Source organism: Ranitomeya variabilis, chromosome 7, assembly GCF_051348905.1.
Source record: "Ranitomeya variabilis isolate aRanVar5 chromosome 7, aRanVar5.hap1, whole genome shotgun sequence".
Taxonomy (NCBI): domain Eukaryota; kingdom Metazoa; phylum Chordata; class Amphibia; order Anura; family Dendrobatidae; genus Ranitomeya; species Ranitomeya variabilis.
The window spans coordinates 5706670-5728041 of record NC_135238.1 but is presented as its reverse complement, the minus strand read 5'-3'; positions in this window follow the sequence as shown (position 1 = coordinate 5728041).

Below are 21372 nucleotides of genomic sequence, written 5' to 3'. Positions count from 1 at the left end.
ATTTCCATGGCTGTGATGCATCCCTACTTAAAGTAATTGGGATCGATATGATAAAACCTGGTGAACGGGGGGGGGAAATTAGTTCTCATCTGGCTATGCTAGAGACTAAATGGATCTGGACGTTAGATACTGTCTCCCCCAAGGGATTAAATGAGTACCTATCTTTTGCTTCCTTTTTATGAATTGTCTTTTACTATTTTTTTAAAATTGTCTTCTACTACCTTTTAATTACTATTTTTTATATATATATTTTTTTAATTATTTTATTTGTTTAACATCTTTTATTATTTTTAATCAGCCACTTTCTTCTATTTGGGTCCAGTTCCTCAAACCATCAAGTTATCACGTTCAATTTGAAGATGTGATAATGGAGACCATGATACAACCATTTATGGACGAGATTCCGGGAACTTAGGATCATCTCTCAATATACTGAACATACTTTGTTTTTTCCATATTTTCCTTTTTTCCATTTCTATTTTTTCCATCTTATAATTATTAATTCTATTATTATTAATTTTTTTATTATCGTTTTTTTCCTTTTTTTTTCTTTATTTACTATTTATATTTTTTATTATTTATTATTTATTATGTATTATTTATTTATTATTTTATTATTAATTATTATTTATTATTATTTTTTATTTTAGTTTATTCGTTATTTATTTTTCTATTTTCTTTATATATTATTACTTATTTGCTTATTATTAAGTACTGTCTATTATTCAATGGTAATATATGTTCATCATTATTGAACTCTATTTTTTGTGTACCGTTCAAATTTACTATGTAATTGTTGTGGCTTATCTATTATTTTTTGGGCCAATGTAATATTATTATGTTTTGTGTCTGCTGCTCTTGAATACCAGGATCTTCGCTGTAACTAAAACCATTATAATCATTTTTTTCTTGTATACTCAAGTTGCTATGTATTTTGGCCCCTGTTTTTACTTACATGCATTTTCCCTGTCGATGACGCGCCCTTGGCTGTGCGCAGCGTTGGACTGGGGTGTCTGGGGCCCACCAGAGGAATGGACTCTAGGGGCCCACCCTACAGCTATATGCAAATATCTGTCATTATAGTGGAGCATCGGCTGTAAAACACCGGCGGCTGCCGCACATCTACCGTGTGCCCCAATAACTGGGATGTATAATTACGGTAGTTTACATTAATGTGGTTCTTGGTAAAACAAGTTATCACTGATCCATGGGCTCCACAGGATAGGTGATCGCTTAGATCCGACCATTAGAAACTGGGGAAGTTTTATCCCTGACAGGACACTTTTATCACTATTTTAAAATGCAGCGGCAGGTGGGATTTCTGACCGCAGCTCCATTCATTCTCTTTGGGGCTTCCAGAAAAAAACAAGTGCAGCCACTGAGGGAATGAATGGATCAGTGATCTAGTCGGACATGCCACTCCAGTCTACTGGGGATAAAAAGTTCCACATTTTGCTGAGTGGGTCCAAGCAGTCAGACCCCCACCAATCAATACGTTATCACTTATCCTGTGGAGAGGTGATTACTTTTTTCCACAGGAAACCCCTGTAAGTGCATCTCCGCCGCTGTGTACAAAGCATTAAAACTCTAAATAAAGAATCTTCTCCTAATTAATATCAGAGAGAACAAATGACCGCCATACACAACACAATCCACTATACCAAGACCAATATTACCACATACAGGAAGAAATACCACCACACCATGACCAGACCACATAGTGACCGAATAATACTACATACAAGGGACAAATACCACCGCACCATGTCAAGACCACATATTACCACCACTTGGTGACCAAATAGCACATACAAGGGACAAATACCACAACACCATTTCCAGACCACATATTACCACCACATAGTGACTGAATACTACAATACTGATCAGAAATAAAAAAAAACAAAAAAACACAATACTATCACCATAAGGCTGCTGTCACACTAGCAGTATTTGGTCAGTATTTTACATCAGTATTTGTAAGCCAAAACCAGGAGTGGAACAATCAGAGGCAAAGTATAATAGAAACATATGCACCACTTCTGTATTTACCACCCACTCCTGGGTTTGGCTTACAAATACTGATGTAAAATACTAACCAAATACTGAATGTGTGACGGCAGCCTAAGTGACATTATACACAGGAGATCTGTACTTAGTATGCAGTGTCTGTGTAGAGGTAATACAGAGATCACTGGTGGTATTATACACAGGAGCTCTGTATATAATGTATAGGTAATACAGTGATCACTGGTGACATTATACACAGGAGCTCTGTATATAGTATACAGTGTATAGTGTCAGTGTATAGGTAACACTGACTCACCAGTGACGTCTCTAGGTGAAGTCCTTCATCTTTCATCCAGCACAGACCGCCATCATTTCTTCCAGCCAGGACTCATTTCTGCAGGAAATAACACAGTTATCTCGAGCTCCGCTTGCAGAACACATTGCTTAATTTTTCACAACTTCTACATTACACCACATGAAGAAAAAAAGGCGACATAGTGTCACTCTACACAGTAACAGGACCGACCCCCCAATTAAAACAGTATACTCAAAAAATAAAATAAATACATCACTGCAGTAATAATATCCCTTAATTAGCCCCTATGGTAATAATATTCCCTACCCTGGCCCGTTTATCTCATTCCTGGCTCCAGCCATATGTTCTCGCATCCTGCTCTCATGAGTATCCATTCTACCCCATATGATCTCCCCATCCTGCCCCATCTGTCTCCATCGTATCCATCCTGCCCCATGATCCAATCCTGCCCCATGTCTTTCATTCTGCCCCGTGTCTCCAATCATGCCCTGTATCTACATTCTGCCCATGCCTCCAGTCCTGCCCCCAGTGTGTCCAGCAATCTACCCCAGTGTGTCCAGCATATTACTCCCAGTGTGTCCAGCAACCTGCCCCAGTATGTCCAGCATATTGCCCCAGTGTCCAGCAATCTGCCCCAGTGTGTCCAGCATTGCCCCCAGACAGTGTGTCCAGCAATCTGCCCCAGTATGTCCGGCAATCTGCCCCAGTGTCCAGCAATCTGTCCCAGTATGTCCAGCATTGCCCCCAGACAGTGTGTCCAGGACTCTGCCCCAGTGTGTCTGGCAATCTGCCCCAGTGTGTCCAGCAATCTGCCCCAGTGTGTCAAGCATATTGCCCCAGTGTGTCCAGTATTGCCCCCAGTGTGTCCAGCAATCTGCCCCAGTGTGTCCAGCATATTACCCCCAGTGTGTCCAACAATCTGCCCCAGTGTGTCCAGCATTCTGCCCCCAGTGTGTCCAGCATATTACCCCCAGTGTGTCCAACAATCTGCCCTAGTGTGTCCAGCGTTCTGCCCCCAGTGTGTCCAGCGTTTTGCCCCCAGTGTGTCCAGCGTTCTGCCCCCAGTGTGTCCAGCGTTCTGCCCCAGTGTGTCCAGCGTTCTGCCCCCAGTGTGTCTCCAGCATTCTGCCCCCAGTGTCATGATCTCCATGGCCAGAGAACTAGCATAAGCCTTTATAGGAACAAGCTCTTGGAAGATGTAACTGTACTGACCATGAACTAAAACTACCGCATCATCTAGAAGTAGCCAGGTAGCATGTCCTACTTTTTATCCCTATATGCCCAGCGCCGGCCGGAGAACTAAATAATGCTAGTAGAGGGAAATATAAGACCTGACTCACCTCTAGAGAGATGCCCCAAAAGGAGACAGAAGCCCCCCACATATATTGGCGGTGAAATGAGATGAAACAACAAACGCAGCAGGGAAATAGTTTTAGCAAATTTGAGGTCCGCTTTCTAGATAGCAGAAGACAGAAAGCATACTTTCATGGTCAGTAGAAAACCCTAACAAAACACATCCAGAAATTACTTTAGGACTCTGGCATTAACTCATAATACCAGAGTGGCAATTCCTGATCAACAAGAGCTTTCCAGACACAGTAACGAAACTGCAGCTGTGAACTGGAACCAAAATACAAAAACAAAACATGGACGAATGTCCAACTTATCTAGTAGATGTCTGGGAGCAGGAACAAGCACAGAGAGGCTTCTGATAACATTGTTGACCGGCAAGCATCTAACAGAGAAGCCAGGTTATATAGCGACACCCAGATCTAATCAGAACAGGTGAACAGGGAAGATGATGTCACAAGTTCAATTCCACCAGTAGCCACCGGGGGAGCCCAGAATCCAAATTCACAACAGTACCCCCCCCTCAAGGAGGGGGCACCGAACCCTCACCAGAACCACCAGGGCGATCAGGATGGGCCCTATGAAAGGCACGAACCAGATCAGAGGCATGAACATCAGATGCAGTGACCCAAGAATTATCCTCCTGGCCGTATCCCTTCCACTTGACCAGATACTGGAGTCTCCGTCTGGAAACACGGGAGTCTAGGATTTTTTCCACAACGTACTCCAACTCACCCTCAACCAACACCGGAGCAGGAGGCTCAACGGAAGGCACAACCGGTGCCTCATACCTGCGCAATAACGACCGATGAAAAACGTTATGAATAGAAAAGGATGCAGGGAGGTCCAAACGGAAGGAAACAGGGTTAAGAATCTCCAATATTTTATACGGACCGATGAACCGAGGCTTAAACTTAGGAGATGAGACCTTCATAGGGACAAAACGAGAAGACAACCACACCAAATCTCCAACACAAAGCCGAGGACCAACACGACGGTGACGGTTGGCAAAAAGCTGAGTCTTCTCCTGGGACAACTTTAAATTGTCCATCACCTGCCCCCAGATATGATGCAATCTCTCCACCACCGCATCCACTCCAGGACAATCCGAGGATTCCATCTGACCGGAGGAAAATCGAGGGTGGAACCCCGAATTACAGAAAAACGGGGACACCAAAGTGGCAGAGCTGGCCCGATTATTGAGGGCGAACTCCGCCAATGGCAAAAAAGCAACCCAATCATCCTGGTCAGCAGACACAAAACACCTCAGATATGACTCCAGGGTCTGATTAGTCCGCTCGGTCTGGCCATTAGTCTGAGGGTGAAAAGCAGACGAAAAAGACAAATCTATGCCCATCCTAGCACAGAATGCCCGCCAAAATCTAGACACGAATTGGGTTCCTCTGTCAGAAACGATATTCTCAGGAATACCATGCAAACGAACAACATTTTGAAAAAACAGGGGCACCAACTCGGAAGAAGAAGGCAATTTGGGCAGGGGAACCAAATGGACCATCTTAGAAAAACGGTCACACACCACCCAGATGACAGACATCTTCTGAGAAACAGGCAGATCTGAAATAAAATCCATCGAGATGTGTGTCCAAGGCCTCTTAGGAATAGGCAAGGGCAACAATAATCCACTAGCCCGAGAACAACAAGGCTTGGCCCGAGCACAAACGTCACAAGACTGCACAAAGCCTCGCACATCCCGTGACAGGGAAGGCCACCAGAAGGATCTTGCCACCAAATCCCTGGTACCAAAAATTCCAGGATGACCTGCCAATGCAGAAGAATGTACCTCAGAGATGACTCTACTGGTCCAATCATCAGGAACAAACAACCTATCAGGCGGACAACGATCCGGTCTATCCGCCTGAAACTCCTGCAAGGCCCGCCGCAGGTCTGGAGAAACGGCTGACAAGATAACTCCCTCCTTAAGAATACCTGTGGGGTCAGAGTTGCCGGGTGAATCAGGCTCAAAACTCCTAGAAAGGGCATCCGCCTTAACATTCTTAGAACCCGGTAGGTACGATACCACAAAATTAAACCGAGAGAAAAATAATGACCAGCGCGCCTGTCTAGGATTCAGGCGCCTGGCGGTCTCAAGATAGATCAAATTTTTGTGGTCAGTCAATACCACCACCTGATGTCTGGCCCCCTCGAGCCAATGGCGCCACTCCTCAAACGCCCACTTCATGGCCAAAAGCTCCCGATTCCCAACATCATAATTCCGCTCAGCGGGCGAAAATTTACGGGAAAAGAAGGCACAAGGCCTCATCACGGCGCAGTCAGAACTTTTCTGCGACAACACTGCCCCAGCCCCGATCTCAGACGCGTCGACCTCAACCTGAAAAGGAAGAGTCACATCAGGCTGACGCAACACAGGGGCAGAAGAAAAACGGCGCTTAAGCTCCTGAAAGGCCTCCACAGCATCAGGGGACCAATTAGCAACATCAGCACCCTGTCTAGTCAAATCGGTCAATGGCTTAACGACATCCGAAAAACCAGAAATAAATCGACGGTAAAAGTTGGCAAAGCCCAAAAATTTCTGAAGACTTTTAAGAGAAGAGGGCTGCGTCCAATCACAAATAGCTTGAACCTTGACAGGATCCATCTCAATGGAAGAGGGAGAAAAAATATATCCCAAAAAGGAAATTCTCTGAACCCCAAAAACGCACTTAGAACCCTTGACACACAGAGAATTAGACCGCAAAACCTGAAAAACCCTCTTAACTTGCCGGACATGAGAGTCCCAATCATCCGAAAAAATCAGAATATCATCCAGATACACTATCATAAATTTATCCAAAAAATCGCGGAAAATATCATGCATAAAGGACTGGAAGACTGAAGGGGCATTAGAAAGACCAAAAGGCATCACCAAATACTCAAAGTGGCCCTCGGGCGTATTAAATGCGGTTTTCCACTCATCCCCCTGCCTGATCCGCACCAAATTATACGCCCCACGGAGATCAATCTTAGAGAACCACTTGGCCCCCTTTATGCGAGCAAACAAATCAGTCAGCAACGGCAATGGGTATTGATATTTTACAGTGATTTTATTCAAAAGCCGATAATCAATACATGGTCTCAAAGAGCCGTCTTTTTTTGACACAAAGAAAAAACCGGCTCCTAAGGGAGATGACGATGGACGAATATGTCCCTTTTCCAAGGACTCCTTTATATATTCTCGCATAGCAGTATGTTCAGGCACAGACAGATTAAATAAACGACCCTTTGGGTATTTACTACCCGGAATTAAATCTATAGCACAATCGCACTCACGGTGCGGAGGTAGTGAACCCAGCTTGGGTTCTTCAAAGACGTCACGATAATCAGACAGGAACTCAGGGATTTCAGAGGGGATAGATGATGAAATGGACACCAAAGGTACGTCCCCATGAGTCCCCTTACATCCCCAGCTCAACACAGACATAGCTCTCCAGTCAAGGACTGGGTTGTGAGACTGCAGCCATGGCAATCCCAGCACCAAATCATCATGTAGATTATACAGCACCAGAAAACGAATAGTCTCCTGGTGATCCGGATTAATACACATAGTCACTTGTGTCCAGTATTGTGGTTTATTATTAGCCAATGGGGTGGAGTCAATCCCCCTCAGAGGAATAAGAGTCTCCAAAGGCTCTAAATCATACCCACAACGATTGGCAAAGGACCAATCCATAAGACTCAAAGCGGCGCCAGAGTCGATATAGGCGTCCGTAGTAATAGATGACAAAGAGCAAATCAGGGTCACAGACAAAATAAATTTAGACTGTAAAGTGCCAATGGAAACGGATTTATCAAGCTTTTTAGTACGCTTAGAGCATGCTGATATAACATGAGTAGAATCCCCACAATAGAAACACAACCCATTTTTCCGTCTAAAATTCTGCCGCTCGCTTCTGGACAGAATTCTATCACACTGCATGTTTTCTGGCGTCTTCTCAGTGGACACCGCCAGATGATGCACTGGTTTGCGCTCCCGCAGACGCCTATCGATCTGAATGGCCATTGTCATGGACTCATTCAGACCTGCAGGCACAGGGAACCCCACCATAACATCCTTAATGGCATCAGAAAGACCCTCTCTGAAAGTAGCCGCCAGGGCACACTCATTCCACTGAGTAAGCACAGACCATTTACGGAATTTTTGGCAGTAAATTTCAGCTTCATCTTGCCCCTGCGATAGGGACATCAAAGTTTTTTCTGCCTGAAGTTCCAAATGAGGTTCCTCATAAAGCAAGCCTAAGGCCAGAAAAAACGCATCCACATTGCGCAACGCAGGATCCCCTGGTGCCAATGCAAAAGCCCAGTCTTGAGGGTCGCCGCGGAGCAAGGAAATCACAATCCCAACCTGCTGTGCAGAGTCTCCAGCAGAACGAGATTTCAGGGACAAAAATAGCTTACAATTATTTCTAAAATTCTGAAAGCTAGATCTATTCCCTGAGAAGAATTCCGGCAAAGGAATTCTCGGCTCAGATACCGGAGCATGAATAATAAAATCTTGCAAATTTTGTACTTTCGTGGTGAGATTATTCAAACCAGCAGTTACACTCTGAAGATCCATTATTAACAGGTGAACATAGAGCCATTCAAAGATTAGAAGGAGAGAGAAAAAAAAGAAAGACTGCAGCATAGACAGACTGGCAAGTGATCCAATTAAGAGCACAGAGAAAAAAAAAAAAAAAACTCTCAGCAGACTTCTTATTTCTCTCCTTTCTCAGCCAAGGATTTTAACCCTTTAGTGGGCCGGTCAAACTGTCATGATCTCCATGGCCAGAGAACTAGCATAAGCCTTTATAGGAACAAGCTCTTGGAAGATGTAACTGTACTGACCATGAACTAAAACTACCGCATCATCTAGAAGTAGCCAGGTAGCATGTCCTACTTTTTATCCCTATATGCCCAGCGCCGGCCGGAGAACTAAATAATGCTAGTAGAGGGAAATATAAGACCTGACTCACCTCTAGAGAGATGCCCCAAAAGGAGACAGAAGCCCCCCACATATATTGGCGGTGAAATGAGATGAAACAACAAACGCAGCAGGGAAATAGTTTTAGCAAATTTGAGGTCCGCTTTCTAGATAGCAGAAGACAGAAAGCATACTTTCATGGTCAGTAGAAAACCCTAACAAAACACATCCAGAAATTACTTTAGGACTCTGGCATTAACTCATAATACCAGAGTGGCAATTCCTGATCAACAAGAGCTTTCCAGACACAGTAACGAAACTGCAGCTGTGAACTGGAACCAAAATACAAAAACAAAACATGGACGAATGTCCAACTTATCTAGTAGATATCTGGGAGCAGGAACAAGCACAGAGAGGCTTCTGATAACATTGTTGACCGGCAAGCATCTAACAGAGAAGCCAGGTTATATAGCGACACCCAGATCTAATCAGAACAGGTGAACAGGGAAGATGATGTCACAAGTTCAATTCCACCAGTAGCCACCGGGGGAGCCCAGAATCCAAATTCACAACACCCCAGTGTGTCTCCAGCATTCTGCCCCAGTGTGTCCAGCAATCTGCCCCAGTGTGTCAAGCATATTGCCCCAGTGTGTCCAGTATTGCCCCCAGTGTGTCCAGCAATCTGCCCCAGTGTGTCCAGCATATTACCCCCAGTGTGTCCAACAATCTGCCCCAGTGTGTCCAGCATTCTGCCCCCAGTGTGTCCAGCATATTACCCCCAGTGTGTCCAACAATCTGCCCTAGTGTGTCCAGCGTTCTGCCCCCAGTGTGTCCAGCGTTTTGCCCCCAGTGTGTCCAGCGTTCTGCCCCCAGTGTGTCCAGCGTTCTGCCCCCAGTGTGTCTCCAGCATTCTGCCCCCAGTGTGTCTCCAGCATTCTGCCCCAGTGTGTCTCCAGCATTCTGCCCCAGTGTGTCTCCAGCATTCTGCCCCAGTGTGTCTCCAGCATTCTGCCCCAGTGTGTCTCCAGCATTCTGCCCCAGTGTGTCTCCAGCATTCTGCCCCAGTGTGTCTCCAGCATTCTGCCCCAGTGTGTCTCCAGCATTCTGCCCCAGTGTGTCTCCAGCATTCTGCCCCAGTGTGTCTCCAGCATTCTGCCCCAGTGTGTCTCCAGCATTCTGCCCCGTGTGTCTCCAGCATTCTGCCCCGTGTGTCTCCAGCATTCTGCCCCAGTGTGTCTCCAGCATTCTGCCCCAGTGTGTCTCCAGCATTCTGCCCCAGTGTGTGTCCAGCATTCTGCCCCAGTGTGTCTCCAGCATTCTGCCCCAGTGTGTGTCCAGCAATCTGCCCCAGTGTGTCTCCAGCATTCTGCCCCAGTGTGTCTCCAGCATTCTGCCCCAGTGTGTGTCCAGCATTCTGCCCCAGTGTGTGTCCAGCATTCTGCCCCAGTGTGTGTCCAGCATTCTGCCCCAGTGTGTGTCCAGCATTCTGCCCCAGTGTGTGTCCAGCATTCTGCCCCAGTGTGTGTCCAGCATTCTGCCCCAGTGTGTGTCCAGCATTCTGCCCCAGTGTGTTTCCAGCATTCTGCCCCAGTGTGTGTCCAGCATTCTGCCCCAGTGTGTGTCCAGCATTCTGCCCCCCCAGTGTCCCCCACTGCTCCGGGGGCCCCCCCGGCCGCCCCCCCACCCACCCTCCTTGAAGACGATACTCACCCTGCTCCAGCGATGGTCTCGGCGTCTGCTCTGCACTGCATCTTCTTCCTGCTTGTGCGGTCATGTGATACTGATTAAAGTCATGAATATGCGCATATTCATGACCTTAATGAAGCGGTACCACGTGACCGCACAAGCAGGAAGAAGAGGCAGTGCAGAGCAGACGCCGAGACCATCGCTGGAGCAGGGTGAGTATCGTCTTCAAGGAGGGTGGGTGGGGGGCGGCCGGGGGGCCCCCGGAGCAGTGGGGGCCCCTGGAGCAGTGGGGGCCCTGCCAGCAGGTGTCAGTGCCTGGGCCCACCGGAGGATCCTCCGGTTCTCCGGTGGGCCAGTCCGAGCCTGGCTGTGCGCATGCGCGGTCTGTGTCCTTGGGCTCCGGGATGCTGCGTCTCTGTGGCCTTGGTAACGCTGGATCCACAATGCCGTGCGTCCGGTCACGTGATGCGGTGTCCCGGGACTTCCTGGACCTCCTGACGGCGCATGCGCCGATCACGCCCGGGCGGCGTTATCTCCAGGGATAGTTTTTCTATAAAAACCCGATGTTAAACTCTTTATACTATTCCCCCTGACGAAGGAATCATTACCGAAACGCGCGTCGGGGCGCGTGTGCACGCCGATATTAACCCTATAAGGTACTTCCTATGTCCGGACTGATACATGTATTTTTCCCTCTCTTTTGATCTCTGGTATAGCTGTGTTATAGCCGTGTTATATTCACGCTACACCATTGTTGTATTCACGCTGCCATTTATTTCTTTCTTTTGTGGCACAATGAGTTCTCTATAGGTAATTTTTACCATACTTTGGTGATTTTGTGATATTATTCACAGCCTTTTTGTCTTTATACACTCACCGGCCACTTTATTAGGTACACCTGTCCAACTTCTTGTTAACACTTAATTTCTAATCAGCCAATCACATGGCGGCAACTCAGTGCATTTAGGCATGTAGACATGGTCAAGACAATCTCCTGCAGTTCAAACCGAGCATCAGTATGGGGAAGAAAGGTGATTTGAGTGCCTTTGAACGTGGCATGGTTGTTGGTGCCAGAAGGGCTGGTCTGAGTATTTCAGAAACTGCTGATCTACTGGGATTTTCACGCACAACCATCTCTAGGGTTTACAGAGAATGGTCCGAAAAAGAAAAAAAATCCAGTGAGCGGCAGTTCTGTGGGCGGAAATGCCTTGTTGATGCCAGAGGTCAGAGGAGAATGGGCAGACTGGTTCGAGCTGATAGAAAGGCAACAGTGACTCAAATCGCCACCCGTTACAACCAAGGTAGGCCTAAGAGCATCTCTGAACGCACAGTGCGTCGAACTTTGAGGCAGATGGGCTACAGCAGCAGAAGACCACACCGGGTACCACTCCTTTCAGCTAAGAACAGGAAACTGAGGCTACAATTTGTACAAGCTCATCGAAATTGGACAGTAGAAGATTGGAAAAACGTTGCTTGGTCTGATGAGTCTCGATTTCTGCTGCGACATTCGGATGGTAGGGTCAGAATTTGGCGTAAACAACATGAAAGCATGGATCCATCCTGCCTTGTATGGAGCATCTTTGGGATGTGCAGCCGACAAATCTGCGGCAACTGTGTGATGCCATCATGTCAATATGGACCAAAATCTCTGAGGAATGCTTCCAGCACCTTGTTGAATCTATGCCACGAAGAATTGAGGCAGTTCTGAAGGCAAAAGGGGGTCCAACCCGTTACTAGCATGGTGTACCTAATAAAGTGGCCGGTGAGTGTATATGCACTTTTTGGGACGTTTATGTGTTTCACATAAACTTGCCCCTTCCTTTGTCTTTTGCCGTGGCACTTATGCACTTTATATATCCTTTTGAGATTGGTACATGGTATTACACAGTGTTCCATCACTACTATTTTTTATAGTGCTTTTTCACAGCTTTTAATCTATATATGTTTTTATTTCACTTCTAAACGGCTTGAGATCATTCCTTTGTTTATATTTATTTTTATTCCGGTCATATGATTGATATATAAATATTAAAAATCTCCTTTTTATCTAAATTGATTACTTTTACCTCTTGGTTATCTCGTGTTGCACATTTTTTATATATTTTGTGTAATAAATTTTAAATATCATTTTAGTATATTGTCTTGCTACTACCTTAATAAAGTTATACTTATATGTAGGGTTGAGCGAAACGGGTCGATCATTTTCAAAAGTCGCCGACTTTTGGCTAAGTCGGCGTCTCATGAAACCCGATCCGACCCCTGTGCTTGTCGGCCATGCGGTACGCGACTTTCGCGCCAAAGTCGCGTTTCAATGACGCGAAAAGCGCCATTTCTCAGCCAATGAAGGTGAACGCAGAGTGTGGGCAGCGTGATGACATAGATCCTGGTCCCCACCATCTTAGAGAAGGGCATTGCAGTGATTGGCTTGCTGTCTGCGGCGTCACAGGGGCTATAAAGGGGCGTTCCCGCCGACCGCCATCTTACTGCTGCTGATCTGAGCTTAGGGACAGGTTGCTGCCGCTTCGTCAGAAGCAGGGAGAGCGTTAGGCAGGGTCCACTAACCACCAAACCGCTTGTGCTGCAGCGATTTCCACTGTCCAACACCACCTTCGGTGTGCAGGGACTGTGGAAGCTATTTTTTTTTTTTTTTCCCCTCAGCGCTGTAGCTCATTGGGCTGCCCTAGAAGGCTCCGTGATAGCTGTATTGCTCTGTGTACGCCACTGTGGAAACCAACTGCTTTTTTCAAAGCACATATCCTCTTGTTCCTTCCTTTCTGCACAGCTATCTTTTTTGTTTGTCCACACTTTTTATTTAATTTGTGCATCAGTCCACTCCTATTGCTGCCTGCCATACCTGGCTGAGATTACTGCAGGGGAGATAGTAATTGTAGGACAGTCCCTGTTTTTTTTTTGTTTTTTTTGTGGGAGATTAAGATTGGCATTTCTGCTACAGTGCCATCCCTGTGTGTGCCATCTCTCACTGAGTGGGCCATAGAAAGCCTATTTATTTTTTCCGTGATTTGTGTTCTAAATTCTACCTCAACACAAAAACACTACATCAATCAGTGGGAGAAAAATATTGGCCTCAGTCAGGGCTTGTGTGTCACTGGTGTGTGTGCTATCTCTCATTCAGTGGGCTATAGCAAGCCTATTTATTTTATTTTTTTTTTTAATATTATTTGGTTTCTAAAGTCTCCCTGAAAAAAAAAAACAAACCTAAAAAAACAGTGGGAGAGTAATATTGCCCTTTCAGCTTGTGTGCCAGTCTTGACTCCTGGGTGTGCCACCTCTCTCCCTTTCATTCAGTGGGCCATAGAAAGCCTATTTAATTTTTTTTAAAATATTATTGGGTTTCTAAAGTCTCCCTTAAAAAACAAAAAATACATAAAAAAACAGTGGGAGAGTAATATTGCCCTTTCAGCTTGTGTGCCAGTCTTGACTCCTGGGTGTGCCACCTCTCTCTCTCATTCAGTGGGCCATAGAAAGGCTATTTTTTTTTTGTTTTTTTTAATATTATTTGGTTTCTAAAGTCTACCTGAAAAAAAAAAAAAAAACATAAAAAAACAGTGGGAGAGTAATATTGCCCTTTCAGCTTGTGTGCCAGTCTTGACTCCTGGGTGTGCCACCTCTCTCCCTCTCATTCAGTGGGCCATAGAAAGCCTATTTATTTATTTTTTTAAAATATTATTGGGTTTCTAAAGTCTCCCTTAAAAAACAAAAAATACATAAAAAAACAGTGGGAGAGTAATATTGCCCTTTCAGCTTGTGTGCCAGTCTTGACTCCTGGGTGTGCCACCTCTCTCCCTCTCATTCAGTGGGCCATAGAAAGCCTATTTATTTTTTTGGTTTTTTTAATATTATTTGGTTTCTAAAGTCTCCCTGAAAAAAAAAAAAAAAACATAAAAAAACAGTGGGAGAGTAATATTGCCCTTTCAGCTTGTGTGCCAGTCTTGACTCCTGGGTGTGCCACCTCTCTCCCTCTCATTCAGTGGGCCATAGAAAGCCTATTTATTTATTTTTTAAAATATTATTGGGTTTCTAAAGTCTCCCTTAAAAAACAAAAAATACATAAAAAAACAGTGGGAGAGTAATATTGCCCTTTCAGCTTGTGTGCCAGTCTTGACTCCTGGGTGTGCCACCTCTCTCCCTCTCATTCAGTGGGCCATAGAAAGCCTATTTTTTTTTTTTTTAATATTATTGGGTTTCTAAAGTCTCCCTTAAAAAACAAAAAATACATAAAAAAACAGTGGGAGAGTAATATTGCCCTTTCAGCTTGTGTGCCAGTCTTGACTCCTGGGTGTGCCACCTCTCTCTCTCATTCAGTGGGCCATAGAAAGGCTATTTTTTTTTTTGGTTTTTTTAATATTATTTGGTTTCTAAAGTCTCCCTGAAAAAAAAAAAAAAAACATAAAAAAACAGTGGGAGAGTAATATTGCCCTTTCAGCTTGTGTGCCAGTCTTGACTCCTGGGTGTGCCACCTCTCTCTCTCATTCAGTGGGCCATAGAAAGGCTATTTTTTTTTTGGGTTTTTTTAATATTATTTGGTTTCTAAAGTCTCCCTGAAAAAAAAAAAAAAAACATAAAAAAACAGTGGGAGAGTAATATTGCCCTTTCAGCTTGTGTGCCAGTCTTGACTCCTGGGTGTGCCACCTCTCTCCCTCTCATTCAGTGGGCCATAGAAAGCCTATTTATTTTTTTAAAAAAATATTATTGGGTTTCTAAAGTCTCCCTTAAAAAACAAAAAATACATAAAAAAACAGTGGGAGAGTAATATTGCCCTTTCAGCTTGTATGCCAGTCTTGACTCCTGGGTGTGCCACCTCTCTCTCTCATTCAGTGGGCCATAGAAAGGCTATTTTTTTTTTTGGTTTTTTTAATATTATTTGGTTTCTAAAGTCTCCCTGAAAAAAAAAAAAAAACATAAAAAAACAGTGGGAGAGTAATATTGCCCTTTCAGCTTGTGTGCCAGTCTTGACTCCTGGGTGTGCCACCTCTCTCTCTCATTCAGTGGGCCATAGAAAGGATATTTTTTTTTTTGGTTTTTTTAATATTATTTGGTTTCTAAAGTCTCCCTGAAAAAAAAAAAAAAACATAAAAAAACAGTGGGAGAGTAATATTGCACTTTCAGCTTGTGTGCCAGTCTTGACTCCTGGGTGTGCCACCTCTCTCTCTCATTCAGTGGGCCATAGAAAGGCTATTTTTTTTTTTGGTTTTTTTAATATTATTTGGTTTCTAAAGTCTCCCTGAAAAAAAAAAAAAACATAAAAAAACAGTGGGAGAGTAATATTGCCCTTTCAGCTTGTGTGCCAGTCTTGACTCCTGGGTGTGCCACCTCTCTCTCTCATTCAGTGGGCCATAGAAAGGCTATTTTTTTTTTTGGTTTTTTTAATATTATTTGGTTTCTAAAGTCTCCCTGAAAAAAAAAAAAAAAAACATAAAAAAACAGTGGGAGAGTAATATTGCCCTTTCAGCTTGTGTGCCAGTCTTGACTCCTGGGTGTGCCACCTCTCTCCCTCTCATTCAGTGGGCCATAGAAAGCCTATTTATTTATTTTTTTAAATATTATTGGGTTTCTAAAGTCTCCCTTAAAAAACAAAAAATACATAAAAAAACAGTGGGAGAGTAATATTGCCCTTTCAGCTTGTGTGCCAGTCTTGACTCCTGGGTGTGCCACCTCTCTCCCTCTCATTCAGTGGGCCATAGAAAGCCTATTTATTTATTTTTTTAAATATTATTGGGTTTCTAAAGTCTCCCTTAAAAAACAAAAAATACATAAAAAAACAGTGGGAGAGTAATATTGCCCTTTCAGCTTGTGTGCCAGTCTTGACTCCTGGGTGTGCCACCTCTCTCCCTCTCATTCAGTGGGCCATAGAAAGCCTATTTATGTTTTTTTTTAAATATTATTGGGTTTCTAAAGTCTCCCTTAAAAAAAAAAAAAAATACATAAAAAAACAGTGGGAGAGTAATATTGCCCTTTCAGCTTGTGTGCCAGTCTTGACTCCTGGGTGTGCCACCTCTCTCTCTCATTCAGTGGGCCATAGAAAGGCTATTTATTTTTTTGGTTTTTTTAATATTATTTGGTTTCTAAAGTCTCCCTGAGAAAAAAAAATAAATAAATTAGGTGGGAGATTAATATTGACATTAGTGCTTGAGTGACAGTCCTGCGTGTGTGTCATCTCTGTGATTTTGTGCCACAGAAAACAGAGTGTGTAACATTGTGCCTGATTTTCCTTGTGGTCTCACCAACCTGTTAAGGGATATTGAAATCATACTGAAGTTATAGCTCACCGTGTAAGTTGTTTGACAGCAACAAATAAAGTTACTTTGGTTAAGATTTTAAAACAATGAGGAAGTCTGGTGCAAGAGGTCGTCGTGGGCGTTCATTGTCAGCTGGTAATGATGGTAGTGGTAGTGGAGCATCAGGTGGTCGTGGTGGGGATAAAAATATTCCACCTAAGTCTGGAGCTGTGGAGCCAGTTTCGTCGTCAGGCTACACAAGGCCTCGAACGCTCTCTTTTCTGGGAGTAGGAAAACCGCTTTTAAAGGCGGAGCAGCAACAGCAAGTTTTGGCTTACATTGCAGACTCAGCCTCTAGCTCTTTTGCCTCCTCTTCCGAAACTGGTAAATGTAAAAGCAGCGTGTCGCTTGTGGATGTTCACGGTCAGGGACAAGTCGCTTCCTTGTCCTCCTCAGCAAAAACTACAACAAGAGAGAAGGATGCAGCAGGCGACACAACGGGTCACTCCATGGAGCTCTTTACACATACCGTCCCTGGCTTAGAAAGTGAAACATTTAACAGGCCATGCCCATTACAAGTATATTCTGACATGGAGTGCACTGATGCACAGCCACAGCCAGAGTACTATGCTGCTCCTTTGACTCAGACCACCACATTGCCCTCTCAGGGTACAGATCCACAATCAGACCCTGATGAGACTATGTTGCCCCGCCACGAACGCTATACCACCGACCGACACAGTGACACAGACGAAGTTGCACACGAGCTCGAAGAGGAGGTAATAGATGACCCAGTTATTGACCCCGATTGGCAGCCATTGGGGGAACAGGGTGCAGGCGGCAGTAGTTCAGAAGCGGAGGTGGAGGAGGGGCCGCAGCAGGCATCAACATCGCAACAGGTTCCATCTGCCGGGCCCGTATCTGGCCCAAAACGCGTGTCAAAGCCAAAACCTGTTGGAGCACAGCGTTGCCATCCGGTTAAAGCTCAGTCTGCAATCCCTGAAAAGGGATCCGAGTCTAGGAAGAGTGCAGTCTGGCATTTTTTTAAACAACATCCAACAGATCAGCGCAAAGTCATTTGTCAAAAATGTTCAACTAGCTTAAGCAGAGGTCAGAATCTGAAAAGTCTAAATACTAGTTGCATGCATAGACACTTAACCACCATGCATTTTCAAGCCTGGACTAACTACCAAACGTCCCTCAAGGTTGTAGCACCCTCGGCCAATGAAGCTAGTCAGCAACGCAACATCCCTTCCGTCACTGTAAGGCCACCATTTTCTGCACCACCGGCAGTATCTGTGCAGGTTTCTTTGCCAGCCAAAAGCAGTCAGGGTCAGGGAACCACCAGTTTTGTAGGAGGAAATATTGCATCTAGGGCACCGGCGGAAACAATACCGTCTCCAACCGTCTCTCAGTCTGCCATGTACACCGGCACACCCGAAAGTTCCACGATCTCCAGCTCTCCAGTCCAGCTCACCCTACATGAGACTCTGGTTAGAAAAAGGAAGTACTTATCCTCGCATCCGCGTACACAGGGTTTTAACGCCCACATAGCTAGACTAATCTCGTTAGAGATGATGCCCTACCGGTTAGTTGAAAGCGAAGCTTTCAAAGCCCTGATGGAGTACGCTGAACCACGATACGAGCTACCCAGTCGACACTTTTTTTCCAGAAAAGCCATCCCAGCCCTGCACCAGCATGTTAAACAGCGCATCGTCCATGCACTCAGGCAATCTGTGAGTACAAAGGTGCACCTGACTACAGATGCATGGACCAGTAGGCATGGCCAGGGGCGTTATGTGTCCATCACGGCACACTGGGTGAATGTGGTGGATGCAGGGTCCACAGGCGACATCAATTTAGGGACAGTTGTGCCTAGCCCACGGTCTAGGAAACAGTTGGCTGTAGGCGTTCGCACCCCCTCCTCCTCCTCCTCCTCGTCCTCCTGCAGAAGCTACAGCTCTTCCACAGAACGCAGTCTGCCAACCACTCCATCGGCAGATGACACTGTTGCACACCAGTTGTCCCATTATGGGCCAGCTACTGCCAAGCGTCAGCAGGCTGTATTGGCTATGAAGTGCTTGGGCGACAACAGACACACCGCGGAAGTTCTGTCCGAGTTCTTGCAACAAGAAACACAGTCGTGGCTGGGCACAGTAGATCTTGAGGCAGGCAAGGTAGTGAGTGATAACGGAAGGAATTTCATGGCTGCCATCTCCCTTTCCCAACTGAAACACATTCCTTGCCTGGCTCACACCTTAAACCTGGTGGTGCAGTGCTTATTGAAAACTTATCCTGGGTTCTCCGACCTGCTCCTCAAAGTGCGTGCACTTTGCTCACATATCCGACGTTCGCCTGTACACGCCAGCCGTATGCAGACCTATCAGCGGTCTTTGAACCTTCCCCAGCATCGCCTAATCATAGACGTTGCAACAAGGTGGAACTCAACACTGCACATGCTTCAGAGACTGTGCGAACAGAGGCGTGCTGTTATTTATTTGTGGGAGGATACACGGGCAGGCAGTAGGATGGCAGACATGGAGTTGTCAGGTGTGCAGTGGTCTAAGATACAAGACATGTGTCAAGTCCTTCAGTGTTTTGAGGAATGCACACGGCTGGTTAGTGCAGACAACGCCGTAATAAGCATGAGCATCCCCCTAATGCGTCTGCTGATGCAAAGTTTGACGCACATAAAGGAGCAGGCGTTTGCACCAGAGGAAGAGGAAAGCCTTGATGACAGTCAGCCATTGTCTGGTCAGGGCAGTGTACAGGACGAGGTAGCGGGCGAAGAGGAGGTGGAGGACGAGGAGGATGATGGGGATGAGTATATTTTTAATGCCGAACCTTTCCCGGGGGCACAGGAAATTGGTTGCGTGTCACGGCCGGGTTCTGTTTTTTTGAGGGACACAAGTGACGTAGATTTGCCTGCAACTACCCCTCAACCAATCACAACCGGAGATTTGACAACTGGAACTTTGGCCCACATGGTGGATTATGCCTTACGTATCCTAAAAAGGGACACACGCATTACGAAAATGATGAACGATGACGATTACTGGTTGGCCTGCCTCCTTGATCCACGCTATAAAGGCAAATTGCAAAATATTATGCCACATGAGAACTTGGAACTAATATTAGCAACCAAACAATCAACTCTTGTTGACCGTTTGCTTCAGGCATTCCCAGCACACAGCGCACGTGATCGTTCTCACACGAGCTCCAGGGGGCAGCAGACTAGGAGTGTTAGGGGTGCACACATCAGAAGTGGCGTTGGACAGAGGGGTTTTCTGACCAGGTTGTGGAGTGATTTTGCTATGACCGCAGACAGGACAGGTACTGCTGCATCAATTGAAAGTGACAGGAGACAACATTTGTCCAGTATGGTTACTAACTATTTTTCATCCCTTATCGATGTTCTCCCTCAACCGTCATTCCCATTTGATTACTGGGCCTCCAAATTAGACACCTGGCCAGAATTGGCAGAATATGCATTGCAGGAGCTTGCTTGCCCGGCAGCAAGTGTCCTATCAGAAAGAGTATTCAGTGCTGCAGGTTCAATATTAACCGAAAAAAGGACTCGTCTGGCTACCCAAAATGTTGACGATCTAACATTCATTAAAATGAACCACAACTGGATTTCGAAATCTTTTGCCCCACCTTGCCCGGCCGACACCTAGCTTTCCTATGAAAAGCTCTTGCCTGTGAATTACTTTTCTAATGTCTAATTTGCTGCAGCTGATTGTACAGCATACGACATGTTTACACCTCCCTAAATGGCAAAACTCCCCACACGGGGCCGTGGTATCGCGACTTGGCGCAAGCACCCGTGAGACTGCTGTTTGTCTGAAGAGGTGGGTGTGCTCGCTTTTGGTTGACGGCATTGCTACTGGGTCCCTCATAGTACAATGTAGTGTCTCTGGCGGTGGTGGTGCGCACCCAACGTCAGACACACCGTTGTAACATGAGGGGCCCTGGGGCGGTCCCGCCGGCCTCAAGAGAGTTCCCCCCTACCCCAGCTCAAAATGTGCTCTACCACGTCCAAAATTATGTCGCACAGCTCCACCAATCTTTAGTCTATTCGCTGACATCATTCAATGTCTGGCACTGACAATACAAATTTGTAGACATCTATGATGCAACTTAAAGTAGTCTGTGTCTGTGTCCTATATTGGCACCATTAAATAGTTACTGCCAAATTACTATGTCAGAAACTCAGTAGATGAGCCCACCCCTGTACCTAAGTATGCCACCTTTTTTTTTGTTGTGGTTGTTTTGCGAGACATTAACATCTATTTATATTTTGGGAGTACTGGGACAGACACTCCTTGCACTACTCCTCCACTCACCACCAAGCTGCCTGTGTATCCATGTAACCGCTGTAAAGCTGCCATGAGCCTATTGTTTGTTATGTTAGGCCTTTGATAGCCTGTCTGCGGTCCCTACTTTAAATACTCCTCCACTCACCACCAAGCTGCCTGCCCGTGTATCCATGTAACCGCTGTAAAACTGCCATAAGCCTATTGTTTGTTATTTTAGGCCTTTGATAGCCTGTCTGCGGTCCCTACTTTAAATACTCCTCCACTCACCACCACCAAGCTGCCTGCCCGTGTATCCATGTAACCGCTGTAAAACTGCCATGAGCCTATTGTTTGTTATTTTAGGCCTTTGAAGCCTGTCTGCGGTCCCTCCTTCCACTAGTCCTCCACTGACCAGACCACTGCTGCCCGTGTACCCCTGGAACCAATTATTAAGTGCCTACAGCCAGCCCATTTTCTTATGTTAGGCCTTTGAAGCCTGTCTGCGGTCCCTACTTTAAATACTCGTCCACTGACCACCAAGCTGCCTGCCCGTGTATC